Here is a 15,785-nt window from a genome sequence, read left to right on the forward strand (position 1 = left end):
TCTGCCCTCCAAGAAATTGGCAGCTTCCACTTGTGCTTTTCCTGTCAATTTTGCAACCTGCAAAATCTGCATCTGAGTAACCTATTAGTTTAAAATCTGATTCTCTAGGATACCATAATCCCAGAGCAGCTGTTCGTTTAAGATACTTAAAGATTCTTTTTACAGCTGTTAAGTGAGGTACTCTTGGATCTGCTTGAAATCTTGCACAAAGACAGGTAGCATACATGATATCAGGTCTACTAGCAGTTAGATAGAGTAGAGAGCCAATCATACCTCTGTAGTCAGTAATATCTACTGATTTACCGGTATCCTTATCCAGTTTTGTTACAGTGGCCATTGGAGTGGATGTACTAGAACAATCTTGCATTCCAAATTTCTTTAGCAAGTTTCTGGTATACTTGGTTTGATAAATAAAAGTGCCTTCCTCATTCTGCTTGACTTGAAGGCCCAGAAAATAGCTAAGTTCCCCCATCATACTCATCTGATATCTTGACTGCATTAGTTTGGCAAACTTCTTACAAAGTTTGTCATTTGTAGATCCAAAAATGATATCATCAACATAAATCTGGACCAGAAGTAAGTCCTTTTCATGGTTGAGGTAGAACAGTGTTTTGTCTATTGTCCCTCTGTTGAATCCACTTTCCAGAAGAAACTGAGCTAAAGTCTCATACCATGCTCTAGGAGCTTGCTTAAGTCCATAAAGTGCTTTATCAAGCCTGTAGACATAATCTGAATGTTTGGTATCTACAAAACCTGGAGGTTGTTCAACATATACCTCTTCCTCCAATTCTCCATTGAGAAAAGCACTTTTCACATCCATTTGAAAGACAGTAAACTTTTTGTGAGCAGCATAAGCCAAAAATATCCTTATGGCTTCTAACCTAGCAACTGGTGCAAACGTTTCATCATAATCAATTCCCTCCTGTTGAGAATATCCTTTTGCAACCAGCCTTGCCTTATTTCTTGTAATTATGCCATCACTATCAGTTTTGTTTCTGAATACCCACTTTGTACCAACAACAGATCTATTCTTTGGTCTTGGTACTAGGGTCCAGACTTTGTTTCTTTCAAATTCATTCAACTCTTCCTGCATTGCTTGCACCCAATCAGTTTCTTGAAGAGCTTCTTCTACTTTCTTTGGCTCAGTCTGAGAGAGAAAAGAATTGTATAGACACTCATTTGAAGTACCTGTTCTAGTTCTGACACCTGCATCAGGATTTCCAATTATCAAATCAGGTGTATGTGATTTTGTCCACTTCCTTGCAGATGGAATGTTTTCTCTAGAACTGGATGCTCCCCCATGATCCATGCTATCTTCATTTTCATTTTCTGATGCTCCCCCTGAAACTATGCTCTCTGAGTTGGATTCTTCAGTATTTAGATTGTCAGCTCTTTCAGAACTTGGCTTATCAGAACTTGACGAATCAGAACTTGAAGAGCCAGATGCATGTTCTGATATTTCTTGAGATGTGGTAGAATCTTGAGTATGCTCCCCCTGCATAGGTGCATCTTCCTTTAATGTAGTCACCACAGTTTCAATAACATCAGAGTTTAATCCGTCAGAGTTTGTAGTATCAGGACTTAGACTGTCAGGTTTTTCAGTATCAGAATATGAGTCTTCATTTTCAAATCTCAGCTGATCATGATCAACGAAATCTTTAAGACCAGTGATCTTCTTGTCATCAAAAGAGACATTGATAGATTCCATGACCACTTTTGTTCTCAAATTATAGACTTTGAAGGCTTTTGTGGAAAGTGGATATCCAACAAAGATTCCTTCATCAGCTTTTAGATCAAACTTTGATAGCTATTCAGGATGAGTCTTGAGAACAAAACATTTGCATCCAAATACATGAAAATATTTCAGATTTGGCTTCTTTTTCTTCACCATCTCATATGGTGTTTTTCCATGCTTGTTAATGAGTGTTGCATTTTGAGTAAAACAAGCAGTCTGCACAGCTTCAGCCCAGAAATAGGTTGGAAGCGTTGCTTCTTCAAGCATTGTACGTGCAGCTTCAATGAGAGTTCTATTCTTCCTTTCAACAACTCCATTTTGCTGTGGAGTTCCAGGAGCAGAAAATTCCTGCTTTATTCCATGGCTTTTGCAGAACTCTTCCATTATCAGATTCTTGAACTCAGTGCCATTATCACTCCTTAGAATTTTCACAGAATCTTTGACCATTTTATCCAGCTGTTTGATATGATCAATCAAGATAGATGCAGTTTCACTTTTTGTGTGCAAGAAATACACCCATATGTATCTGGTGAACTCATCCACTAGGACCAACGCATACTTCTTCTTTGAAATAGACATGACATTTACTGGACCAAATAGATCAACATGTATAAGATGATAAGGCTCAAGAATAGATGATCCAGTCTTGCTCTTGAATGAAGATTTTCTTTGTTTGGCTTTCTGACATGAATCACAAAGACCATCAGGAGCAAATACTGTGTTTGGCAATCCTCTCACAAGATCTTTCTTGACCAGTTCATTTATATTGTTAAAATTTAAATGAGAGAGTTTCTTATGCCAATTCCAGCTTTCTTCAATTGATGCTCTACTTACCAGACAGATTGCAGAGCCATCAGCACTTGTTGAAAGCTTAGCTTCATAAATGTTACCACGTCTATATCCTTTCAGAACAACTTTGCCTTTAGATTTACTCACAATTTCACAGTGTTCTTCAAAGAAATCAACATGATAACCTCTGTCACAGATTTGACTTATACTCAGAAGGTTGTGTTTAAGTCCTGAGACCAGAGCTACTTCTTTAATGATGACATTCCCAAGATTGATATTGCCATATCCCAATGTTTTTCCAATGTTGCCATCTCCATAAGAAACACTTGGGCCAGCTTTCTCCACAAAGTCTGATAGCAGGGCCTTATTTCCAGTCATATGACCTGAACATCCACTGTCCAGAACTAGAATATTTTTCCTGTTGCCCTGCAATCATAAGGACCACTAATTATTAGTTTTAAGGACCCAGACTTGCTTGGATCCTTTGGTCTTATTAAGTTTGTTAACATTTGCAGCGGATTTAGCATCAGAGTTTATGTTAACATTTTTCTTATCAGAAATTACATTATCAGACTTTGAATCAGAATTTATACTGGAAGGAACAATGGAAACTTTCTTCAAAGAAGGTTTTATTTGATAATAATCATAGTACAGACTATGATATTCCTTACAAGTATAAATGGAATGCCATAAACTACCACAATGAAAACAAGGATTTTGTGGTTTGTATCTAACTGACTGACTCTTAACTCCTGATTTCGAAGGTAAGGAGTTAATATTCTTATTTTTCCTGCAAAAAGAAGCCAGATGGTTAGAACTTCCACAGTTATGATATGTTTTCCTAGGTGCATCAGGAACAGATTTATAATCATTGCTTTTATTCACACCTTCCTTTCCATTCCTATTTTTCCTAGGTGATTTTACCTTGTTTGCATTCTTAACATCTTTCAGCTTATGCTTAAGCTGCTTCTTTGTCATTAAGCCTATGTTTACTTCAGCTGTCTTTTCCTGTTTTAGTTTGTCAGAAGTTAATTCCTCTTTAACTTCTGATTTCTCATTATCAGTCTTTACAGTTACAAACTTAACAGGTTTTAACTTTGGCTTTTGCTTAACAACAGGCTTAATTTCTTCAGTTCCTTTATCATTCTTATTTTCTCCATAACCTAAGCCCTCTTTCCAATTTTCACTACTTAGCAAATTTTGAGTTGTTCTGCCAGAGTTAGTCCAAGTCCTGATTATTTCTCTTTCCTTTTCTAACTCAGTTTTTAGAGATTCATTCATTTTTAGCACTTCATCCCTAACATAAAAAGCATCATCTCTATCCTTCTGAGTTTGATGGAATATGACTAACTCTTTTTCTAAGAAATCATTTCTTTTCTTATATGCAAGATTTTCAGAAGTTAATCTTTCACATGTTAAAGTTTGATCTCTATAGCTAACAAACATGGTTTTAAGATATCTTCTCAACTCATTAATATCATCAGTATGAAAAGCATAAGTGGTCTGAGGTACCTTTGTTTCAGCAGCTTCAGAACTGCTCTCAGCACTTTCTTTATCAGCATTTGCCATTAATGCATAGTTCTCTTCACTTTCAGAGTCTGAGGTGTCTGTCCAGCTTTTCTGCTTTGTGACAAGAGCCTTGCCTTTGTCACCCTTTACCTTCTTGCAGTCAGGAGATATGTGGCCTTTCTCACCACAGTTATAGCATTTAACATTGGTGTAATCTCCTCTGTCAGACTTTCCTCCTCTGCCTTCAGATCTTCTGAAATTCTTCTTATCAGAACTTATGCTTTTCCTGGAAACCTTCTTTCCCTTCCTGAACTTCCTGTATGCAATCTTTGTGATTCCTTTCACCATAAGAGCACACAGCTTCATCATCTCCTCATCAGCATCAGTCTCAGGCAAGCTTTCAGAATCTGAATCATCATCACTCTCAGAACTTGATGACTCAGTATCAGACTTTATGAAAAGAGCTTTACCCTTGTCTTTCTTTGAGGAAGCTGCTTTGGAGAATTCTTCTTCAGCCTTAAGAGCAACTGTCCTTGACTTTCCTCCTTTCGTCTTGCTTCTTTGTTCCATCTCCAGCTCGTGTGTCTTGAGCATTCCATAGATTTCGTCAAGAGTTGTTTCATCAAGATTGTAGTTGTCTCTTATTGTCGTTGCCTTCAAATCCCAACATTCAGGAAGAGCTAACAGGAACTTAAGGTTTAAGTCTTCAAGATTATACTCTTTATCAACCAATGACAAATCATTCAAAAGTTTGACAAATCTATCATATAAATCATTCAATGACTCATTAGTCTTTGAGTCAAAGTGTTCATACTCTTGAGTGAGTATTGTCTTTCTGTTCTTCTTAATTGTGTCAGTTCCCTGACATCTTGTTTCCAGAGCATCCCATATTTCCTTAGCAGTCTTGCAGTTGATTACCCTGTTTGACATTACATTGTCAATGGCACTATGTAGTAAGTGTCGTACCTTAGCATCCTTAGCAATTGATGCTATGTCCTCAGCAGTATAATCACTCTTCTCCTTTGGTACGGTCGTTGCTGCTTCACCTGCAACTGCAACAGCGAGTTTGGTTGGTTTGTGAGGACCTTCCTTGATTCTATCCAGGTATTCTGGATCTGTTGCTTCCAGGAACATGGTCATCCTTACCTTCCATATGGGATATTCAGATGGTCTCAGTATGGGGACTCTGATGGTCTCATACCGACTCTGAATTTGTGTCTTTGGTGGTTCCTCAGTTTTGGTAGTCTTAGTTGGAGTTTCTGTGTCCGACATGATTGTGTTTGGATCTTTAACTGTATGTAAGTTAACAGATAGGCTCTGATACCAATTGTTAGGTCACACACACACTGTAGAGGGGGGTGAATACAGTGTATAGTACACTCAAATCAAACTTAAAGAACTTGAGTAACAAACTTAATTGAAACAATAAACTCTGTTACAATATGAAACTGTTACCTCTCAGTGATGAACAAATATCACGAGAGCTGCTAGGGTTACAATGAATAATCTTCTCGAATATGATAACACTTCTAGTGTAAACCCTATGCATGTGTTTATATACTACACAGTTACAAGATAATCGCTAATTGATATGGAATATAATTCTGCTTCCTAAAATATATCAATCAGATATCTTCTATTCCAAGTATTCCATTCTTCACGGAATTCCTTCTTCATGCATATCTCTTCTTATGTTTTATCTCTATCTTCTTTCCTTTAATCAGCTACTGTCCTAATCTGATCGTCCTTCAGCACTTAAGTTCTGATATCTATCTTCTGATGATTATCTCCTGATAATATAAGTACTGATATCTTTAAGTCCTGACTTCCAGTATAAGTACTGATCACCAGTTAAGTACTGATCTATCCTGTTCACACAAGATCTGAAAGCTAAACATAAGACATATTAGCCATGACATTATCAAATATATCTAACATGGTATTTAATTCATTGATATCTTATTTTAATATTTAAAATAGGATGCAACATAATTATTGGTATCCAAAGTACTTAACAAGTATTAGACAATGATATATTATTAATATTTAGTTGTAGATAATTATGAGATTTTAAGTTCTAGTGAATTTATATGAGTTGCTATATCTGACAGATTCACTACAATTTGAAATTAGCAGCATAGTCATTCTTATTAAGATTATTTATCAATAAACAATATTGTTGGTAATAATTTTATAAAGATAGATTATGGAGCTTTTGATATGAATGAGAATTGCTTAGACTTTACCCTAGTGATCAATGCTTTTACAAAAACTCATTCATATTAAAAGACAAAATCTTTCTTTCTCTTCTTAATACTGCTAGGTCATCAGTCTGCGTCTTATCAAATCATTTATCTCTTTAGGCATAAAAACAGACTTGTGCACTCGAACAGTTTTAAGAGAAAATCAAACTTCTTTCTACTTTAGTGATTGCTTATTTCTTTTAAATCATTTTGAAATCACTATTATACATCATTTCTCGCAAAAGATTAAATTCATATTTTTTTCATCCTTTATAGATTTTAAATGCATTTTATCTATATATTGCCATATATTCTGTGATATAGATTCAGCCTCCAATAACCTTCTTTCATTGATAGTCATGAGGTTGAAAACCCACAACTTCTATCCCAGACTATAAAGACATACACAAAAATAGAACCAACCAACACTCTCTTACCCCTAAAATGAAGTATAAATGAGCGTGAGGGAGAAAGTGCCTTAGTGCACCACATAAGGAAGGTTCTGAAGTCAACCTAGCAGCTTTGTCTCCTACAGAGATGAGTAGTGTTTTAACCGAGGCAACTGCTAGCCCCCATACATCTTCTCAAAAAGATGTGATGGCTGAAAAGGCACAAAAACAGTTACTAGATTCATCCTCTCAACAGGGTGCGTCTATTGAAATTGGTCTATCGGACAGGGTATCCGATGTAGTGTCACCACCTCAAACATAAACAATTCCTGATGCGCAAGGAAAGGTTACACACACAAAGGATGAGTTGATGGAAACAAGAGTTTCGACCATTTTAAGGTTAGATTCGATTGTTCAAGGTTCTTTAATGGACCAATTGCCTTTACAGGTGTTAGGAGAGGATACTGACCCAATAGCCATATGTCAGTGGTCAGTCTCTACCTCCCCAGGCTTAAATCCCCTGGATGCATCTGCGGATAGTGGATCTGACATAGGTGCAGATCGACAACTTGTTGACAATGATTCAGATATTAATGAGTCACAAGGAAATGTCTTCACAGACATTAGAAGGAAACTTTGATCTTTATGCTAAATTCTTTGTATCTTTGTTTACCTTCCTAGAGTTCAAATCTGGAACCCTAAAAGGGAAACTAACAACTTGTAGATTATGACTCAGATTCATCTGACGAGTCTAACAAGGATGGGGATTTGTGAACTCCCATTGCACCACCTGTGACCTCTTTAAGGATGGCTAAGGTGATTTTCCTTACATGTACAGCTGGATTTTGGAGCTATGAGAGGAGTGATATATTTGTGAGAATGAGTGTAAACACGAGCGGAGAGAAGAGTGAAACACTTGTGAGGTACACGAAACAGAATCACACACTCACAGTGAGGAAGAAAGTGAAACACCATATCCCATTCCCTATCCCTAAACATGGTTCTTGATACTTCGGGTCTTGAATCTGTTTATGATTGGAACCTAACTATTAGGGACCTAACATTTACAGAATGAATTAAAATACTTCAAGACCTAACAAGTTGGGAGCTAACAATTGGTAACAATTGGTGATCTCACAGTTGGGAGGTATAAGGAGTTGGGAATATTGGTTAACAGGATGATCAACAGTGAAGCCATTTTGCAGAATTTCAAGGGACATGGTTGATCAGACTATGACTTATTATTTCTTTTCTAACCAAGTGAAATGTGAGAACTCCTTTAGACGTTAGCATACATTCCTTCTCTTAGGGGGAGATAAAAGCTTATATAATAGTTTGGAGGATTCCTCAACTAGGGGGAGAAATAGCAGGCATGAGGAAAAAGGTAAAGCACATGTACACTACACCACACTATTGTTGTTTGTAACTATAGATCCTATTGTACGGGGGAGGTGGTAAAACACGAAGGTGATTTCCTAGTGATCAGAAGAAGTGGTTTGGTTCATCACTATTCTTCATAAGGGGAGAAGTTGTATTCCAAAAGGGGAGTACCATTAGTTTTTATCCGCGGATCCTATTGTACGGGAGAGGTGGTAAACGAAGGTGATCTCCTTTAAGCAGTTGATTCTCATAGGGGGAGAAGCAAGAAAGATATGTGCTTCTCAACAGGAAATATGGTTCTATAAAAGAAGCTGCTGATGATTACTTCAAGACTGAGAAGTATTATCTGGCAGAGATTTGAAGAACCAAGGAAATGAAGATGAAACTACTTGAAGATCAGTTCAGTGCTAGAGGAACAAACGTCTTTCATTTCAGTTACTCAATAAAACTGGAAATGCAATATTTGATCCAGAAAATTAGTAGCATTATTTACAAGTCCTGGTACTTCACTTTTTCTAGTTGTTAGTTGAGTTACCCTCTCTATTTAATTTGTTTGTTAGGTTTAACAATCAAATAGAGGGAGATTGTTGGTGAGACTGCGTAGCTGTATGAACAGTTACGTGATGACTCAACATGAGAACAATATTAGAACAGGACAGGTTAATAATACTACGTCTACACAAGAAATTGGGAAGAATGAAAACAAGGAAAATACGAAGAATCAGAAGATTAGAAGAAGGCCCGAAGTCTGTCTACAGGTCACTAAAAGAAGTTCATTAATATGATCATGCCTCAGTGAAGAACAAAGGTTAAAGACTTTCAGGGTATCAGAAATGTTGAATATTCAGTATACAAGTGCTACCGGAAGATTTCAGTATATTGGCATTGATTGAAGATAGACAATGCCTGAAGCATATGAATCTGAAGAATTGAAGACATTATATAGACAGAGGTTAATGAAGACGTTGTCTAAACTACCATAAGGGATTCCAGTGAAAGTACAGCTGTTTATTGACAGTCAATGTCTGAAGCGATAAAGTTGTTGCAAGCTTAACAATTTAATCAAGGCCATAATACGAAGACCTGAATCGGGGTTAGTCGTCTGTGAACCAGACCAGTTGCACTAGGCATCAATAACTCGTGAAAGGAATCTGGGTATTATTTGTAGAAGAATTGTTAAGTTGAGGAACGTACTTGGATTGAACGTTTATCTGTTAAAGTACGAGAAGAGGTGCGCGGGGTATACAGCTAAACAGCTCAGGGGACTGGCGAATCTCAAAGTTTAATTGGTAAATTAAATAAATTTATTTAGTGGACTTTAATATAATTTATTTAATAAACTTAAAATGGTTTATTTCATAAACTTTTAATTTGTTATTTTATAAATCTAAACTAGTTTATTTATGTAAGTTATATTTAAGTTTATTTTATAAATTAATTTTGTTATAATTTAAACTTAAATAAAAAGAAAACAAAAACAAAAAGAAAACAAAAAGAAAAAGAAAAAGAAAAAGGAAAAAAAGGAAAACAAAACAAAACAAAAAAGGAGAGAAAAGAAAAACAAAAGAAAACAAAACAAAAGAAAATAAAACAAAAAGGAAAAGGGAAAAACAAATAAAAGAAAACAAATAAAAAGAAATGAATAACAAATGTAAATGTTTTGTTTTGTTTTGTTTAAGTAGTTAGTCGCCACACAGGTTTTCCACCTCCAGGTCGCCACAGAAGGTGTTTAGAATAAAAGAAATCAATCTTGTTTGTACTAGTAACACTTGGTCACCACAGGCAAGTATAAATACTACTCTTCCCCTGGTCGCCACAGAGAAGTCGTACTTAGTCACCATAGAATCCTCAGCTACAAAGTTTATTGGATAAAGACTACACTTTGCAGAAGAAGAGATGAAGCCATTCATTTTGGATTAATTTCTATTCATCTTCTCTCCCAAGAGAGTAGTGAAATGGCAGCAAAGATTTACAGAGAAGCTCAAGCTTTTTGTATATCCGTTTAACTTCTCACCGGAGTAACGTTATAATGCCCGATTTAATTCTTGTATATTCATAGGGGCATTATAATCGTTACCCGGTAATTAAATCCTTAGACAAACAAAAGCTAGATCATTGTATAGGATTTGATTTGTAAATCTTTGTAGAAGCTAGGAACTTTGTTGTTCTTAGATTGTAGTCGGTTAATTTATTTACCGGAGTGTAGCAAAACCCTCGCGGATTTATATATGAATATATATTTCCTCGAGTATCTTGTGTTCCTCATTTTATTGTTCTAAACACTATTTCTCTCATGAACACGGAACCACTAACCGAGCACTAAATCTTTTATCCACTAAAGATTCAAAAGAATTTTTAATTTAGTGATTATCGTATTCAACCTCCCCCCTACGATAATTCGGGACCTAACATCCACAATGCATCGTGGATATGTAATAGAACAGTCGGCCAACTGCAAGGTCCTATAAGTCGGATTTGGATCCGGTAAGTCCAACTTCTTGAAGGTTGACAAAGGCATCAGATTGATGCTAGCTCCCAAGTCACATAAGTATTTGTCAAATGATACTTTACCAATGGTGCAAGGAATAGTGAAGCTTCCAGGATCTTTAAGCTTCGGAGGAAACTTCTGTTGCAGCACAACACGACATTCCTCCGTGAGAGCAATGGTCTCTAAGCCAACAAGCTTCACTTTTCGAGAAAGTATACCTTTCATAAACTTCGCATAACTAGGCATTTGTTCAAGAGCTTCATCGAAAGGTATGTTGATAGTTCAGAAACTTCTCAAACTGCTTATCTGGCTTTTTCTTCTATAGCCTCTTAGGGAAAGGAGGTGGAGGATAGATCTGCGTCTCCCCTGTATTACCCTCAGGAGGAGTGTGTTCAACAATAGTCTTCCTTGGTTCCACTTCAGGTTCCTTCTGCACTTCTTCTTCTGTCACATCTTCTTCATCCGAAACTTGAGACTGTTCGGGATTCGCAACCTTCCCAGACCTCAATGTAATTGCCTTTACCTGCTCCTTAGCTTCCCTCTTTCCTGGCACTTCAATGTCACTAGGGTGTGTACCAGAATGACGATTTAGGAAGGCATTGGCAATCTGTCCAATTTTATTTTCCAAGGTCTTGATAGAAACTGTTTGGCTCTTGCACATGAGCCTCAACTCCTCCAATTCAGATTTTTCATTAGACTGTTGCAGCTGGATTTGTTGTCTTGGTGCATATTGTAGTTGCTTAAAACCAGGGGGGTTGTACTGCTTTGCTGCATACTGCTGATAAGGCCGTTGAACCGCATTTTGAGAATTGCTCCAACTGAAGTTAGGATGATTGCGGTTGTTAGGATGATAGGTGATTGGCACAAGCTGCTGCGACCTCTGAAAGTTGCTCACGAACTGAGCTGATTCACTAGAAATAGCACACTACTCCGTCTCATGGGCACCAGCACAAAGCTCACAAATACCAGTGATCTAATTAACTTCATAGTTAGCCAAAGAATCCACCTTCATCGTCAAAGCCTTAAGCTGAGCCGCTATAGCAGTAGCTGTATCTAACTCCAGAATTCCTACTACCTTGCCTTGATATAGTCTCTGAGTAGGATTCTAGTATCCATTAGCAGCCATCAGTTCAATCAATTCAGAAGCTTCATCGTAGCTTTTAGCCCACAAGGCTCCTCCTGATGCTACATCAAGCATGGGTCTAGAAGTAGCACCCAAACCATTATAGAAATAGTTAATGATCATCCAATCAGGCATCCCATGGTGAGGACACTTTCTAAGCATTCTTTGTAACGATTCCAAGCCTCACATAAAGATTCTCCAGATTGCTGAGCAAATTGAGCAAGTGCGTTTCTGATTGCAGCAGTCTTCACCATAGGGAAGAATTTGGTTAGGAACTCTTGAGCAAGATCCTCCCATTTGGTGATAGACCCTGGTGGTAGAGAATATAACCAACACTTTTCTTTATCCCGGATAGAGAATGGGAGAAGCCTCAACTTAATAGCATCTTCAGAAACTCCATTGAACTTGAAAGTGTCGCAGATCTCGATGAAATCTCTGATGTGCATGTTGGGGTCTTCTGTCGGACAACCCCCAAACTGAACTGAGTTCTGTATCATCTGAATCGTGCTCGACTTGATCTCAAAGGTTTTACCCGAGATGGTTGGTCGAACAATGCTAGACTGAATATCATTAATCTTTGGTTGAGAGTAGTCCATCAAAGCCCTCGGATTTGCTTCTGGTTCTCCCATTGCAATAAGTTCTTCTTCTTCCTTCTCAACTAAGATTTCTTCTTCAACTTTCTCCTTGACTACTACTTCTTTCTCAGCTTGATCCAGTGTTCTCTTACGAGAGCGAGAACGCGTATGTATACAAGCTCGCTAGAGTACCTGGAACACGATAAGGAAATTAGTAAGTAACAATATCTGAGCCACTGAACTTTAACGACCAATGATGATAAACACATAAACTAAAAATTAACACTGAAGTCCCCGGCAGCGACACCAAAAACTTGTTAGGGCTAGAACACGCGTTAATATTCACGCAAGTATACATGATCGCAAGTAATATAGAATTAATTCTAGTTCATTCCCACAGGGACTAGTTCAGGTTAATTTTAATCAATGTAATTATGCAACAATGGTATGGTTATTATCCAATGCTAAGACGAATAACAAATTAAGATTGTTTTAACTACCCTTAACTAAGAGATTATACTAAAGAACATTAACTAAGAGAATTAAGAGAGTTGAATACTATATGAGACAAACATGGGATTCTAACTTCATTAAATACTTCATTTAATAGCCTTTTCGTTCTTAACCTTAGCATGCAATGTTGATGACACTAATCAGATAACACGAAACTAATAAACGCCAACTTTCGTTGTACGAATATCATACTACCAGACATCCACAAAAGAGATAGAAGCTGAATAGATGCCAATTATATTGAGACCCTATATGTCTATAGAATTTGACAACATAATGGTTTAATGCACAAGTTATCTATCGTGATTACATATGGCAAGTAAGATGGGTAAAATTACCTACGAATCATGCATATCAAATACATGTACCTATGCTAGCATGGCAAGTTCTAAACCCTTAAATTCACTTTCGCTTCGCTAGAGATTAACACACTATCTTATAAGTTCGTGACACTCATAAGATGAATAAGCACAACCAATTCTAGGATATCATACAATCACCATACACTAAGGCATCGAAACAAATTAACTAAAGAAATCCATGAATAAATCCACTAGAACCCCATGATAACGATTAGCTCATAATCGGACTCATCATCAACATGGGTTCCGATGAAAGCATGGTATAATAAACGTAGTTTTTATACTGAATAAATAATAAAACCAAGTACGAAACAAGAGTATAGGTTCACAAGTAAGAAAACTAGCATCCAAAGTTACAACTTAAAATAAAGAATCACAAGAATAAACTATATCCTCTTCGCCTTGGTTGAATTGTGCTCTACGGTCTTCTTACGCCTTCTCCTTAAGCTCTGGTATGCCTTGTTATGAAAAACGAACATAAGTTATGTTTATATAGCAGCCCATGCAGAGTAGAAGTCTTCTGGATCAAAATCAAAGTAGACGCATGATTCTTTGAATTCGACCCGACACAGCCGCGGGCTTCATCTGCGCGGGCGCGCTGCACTTCTGTAATCCTAGCGCGACCGCGCGCTACTACAGCGCGGGCGCGCTGACTCTCTGGACAAATTCCTGAATTCTGCTTTTCTTGTCGATTTGAGTTGGTCTTTTCGTGAGCAATCTTCTTGACACCATCCTAACACTATATTAGCATCAAAACCATGCTAGATCACCTGAATTCCTGCTAAATGCCTGAAATGGAAAAACACTACAAAACACGTTAAAAACACCAACAACTCGAGTACAAAACAACAATTCAAAACTTTACGGAGCGTTATAAGATGACATAAATGCCACTCAACAGTGATGTATATAGATATGCATATCTTAGTGATAAGTGCATGATAATTATTAGCAAATCTTGCGATATATTGAAACATGTTGATATATATTATATATATGTATGCCTGTCTCAAAATCTTGATATCTCATTATCAGGTCCAGTTGTTTATAAACTGCATAATACCTATGCTAGAGATAGCTATACTTTGCGTATACCCTTAGTCTAGTATTTACGAGCTGAACTTTTATTTTCAAACGGGGAGACGATGTTCCCGAGTATATTATATAGTTTTCAAAATTATTGATCGGATGATAATTATTTGATAGTTTCTATATTATAAATGAATATTATTTTCGAATATTCATTTAAGATCTTATTTATGATTAAATATTATTAATAAATATTACTTTAATTATTCGAATAAAGTTCTAACTGATAGATATTTTATTATTTATTAAATGAATATTATTTTCGAATATTTATTTAAGGATGTATTTCAATTATTTTATTTTATTATATCCTTTAATCAATGATTATTTGAGGAATATTATTGGAATATTCTTTCTATATTTTCAAATGAGTTTGATTAACGATTTAATTTTTTAAAATCATTCATTTCCTAAAACTGTTTTCGAAAAATGTTTTCAAATTCTACCAAATGATTTCAAAAGTATAGAGCGGATCTTAAAACCGTTTTCAAATTTAAATCTTTCCTTTCGAAAGAGATTTAAATACTCGTTCAAAATATAAGGGATCCAACTCAGTGTCATATTTTATTTTCGCAACACGTTTGGGGAATTGATAAAGAAAGTTTTGATACTTGCCCACATTCGGGAAGTAGTTGATTATATAAAATCGTACCTATCAACGAGTTATTATACGCTCGGGGAATGTCGATTAGTTGCGAATTATAATTATAAGGATAGGATTCTTCAAGGAACTGGAATGGTCCGGCACCTTGTGTGCCAGAGTGAGTGTAAGAGGCTGCGAGGCAGTCCATTAAAGTATAGGAGGTTGTGGAACAGTCTAGCATATCGCCCTCGTGTGGCTTGGGTGATGACCCAACGGAATTCTTCCTTTTAATAGTAGAGAATTATAGAGAGTGGTACATTTACTAATCAGCAAAGGTATCACGTTATTCCAGTGGTTTCCTTCTTCTAAATATATTTGAACAAAACCTTGTGTCTACTTTCACATAGGGGTTCGAAAGAGTTTCTTTTCAAACAAATGAGTTTTTATACAAGTTGTTCCTTGTATCTTGATCGATATACGATGAACTTTTGAAACTGATTTTTCTTGAACAACAATGGTTTTCAAGTGAGTTTTATGAGATAATATATATATAAGTATTTTGGAGTATCTTGTAACTTTATCTTTTAAACTTATATATTAGATATGATCATCTTAATCATGATAGATCTTCAGAAAGTTATCTATTCAGATACTTTGCTTTATGAAACACTATATATTATCTTGCGAGCTGTAATGCTCTTTCTTGCTTCATTTCTTCATCACACAACAACAGTTAGGAAGGATGGCCATACTAAAGTAGACCCAGCGCAAGAGCATGGGAAGCGTCCCGCATCTTTCCGTTGATATCATAGTTTCCATTGCTGCAGAGGTAGATCTGTCTGTAGATCAAACATTCTACTTTTGGGAATTAAAATATGTATAACTATAACTTATGTTGGATAATGGCAAGAAACTGTAAACCTATTAAGTAATCATTTTTGGTTTGTAATAACTCTTAACTTATGGATTTCAACGACTTTACTTATATCAATTTCATCTCTGAGACC

At 36.4% G+C, this 15,785-nt stretch overlaps 1 non-coding gene across 1 annotated transcript; it reads left to right on the forward strand.

The window, feature by feature from the left end:
- The first annotated feature begins 11,789 nt into the window (after positions 1–11,789).
- Positions 11,790–11,895, forward strand: LOC141715315 (small nucleolar RNA R71). Its single transcript, XR_012572082.1, has one exon. It is a non-coding gene; the product is annotated as a small nucleolar RNA R71 (small nucleolar RNA).
- Positions 11,896–15,785: the final 3,890 nt, after the last annotated feature.

This window comes from Apium graveolens, chromosome 3, assembly GCF_009905375.1.
Source record: "Apium graveolens cultivar Ventura chromosome 3, ASM990537v1, whole genome shotgun sequence".
In the NCBI taxonomy this organism is placed as follows: domain Eukaryota; kingdom Viridiplantae; phylum Streptophyta; class Magnoliopsida; order Apiales; family Apiaceae; genus Apium; species Apium graveolens.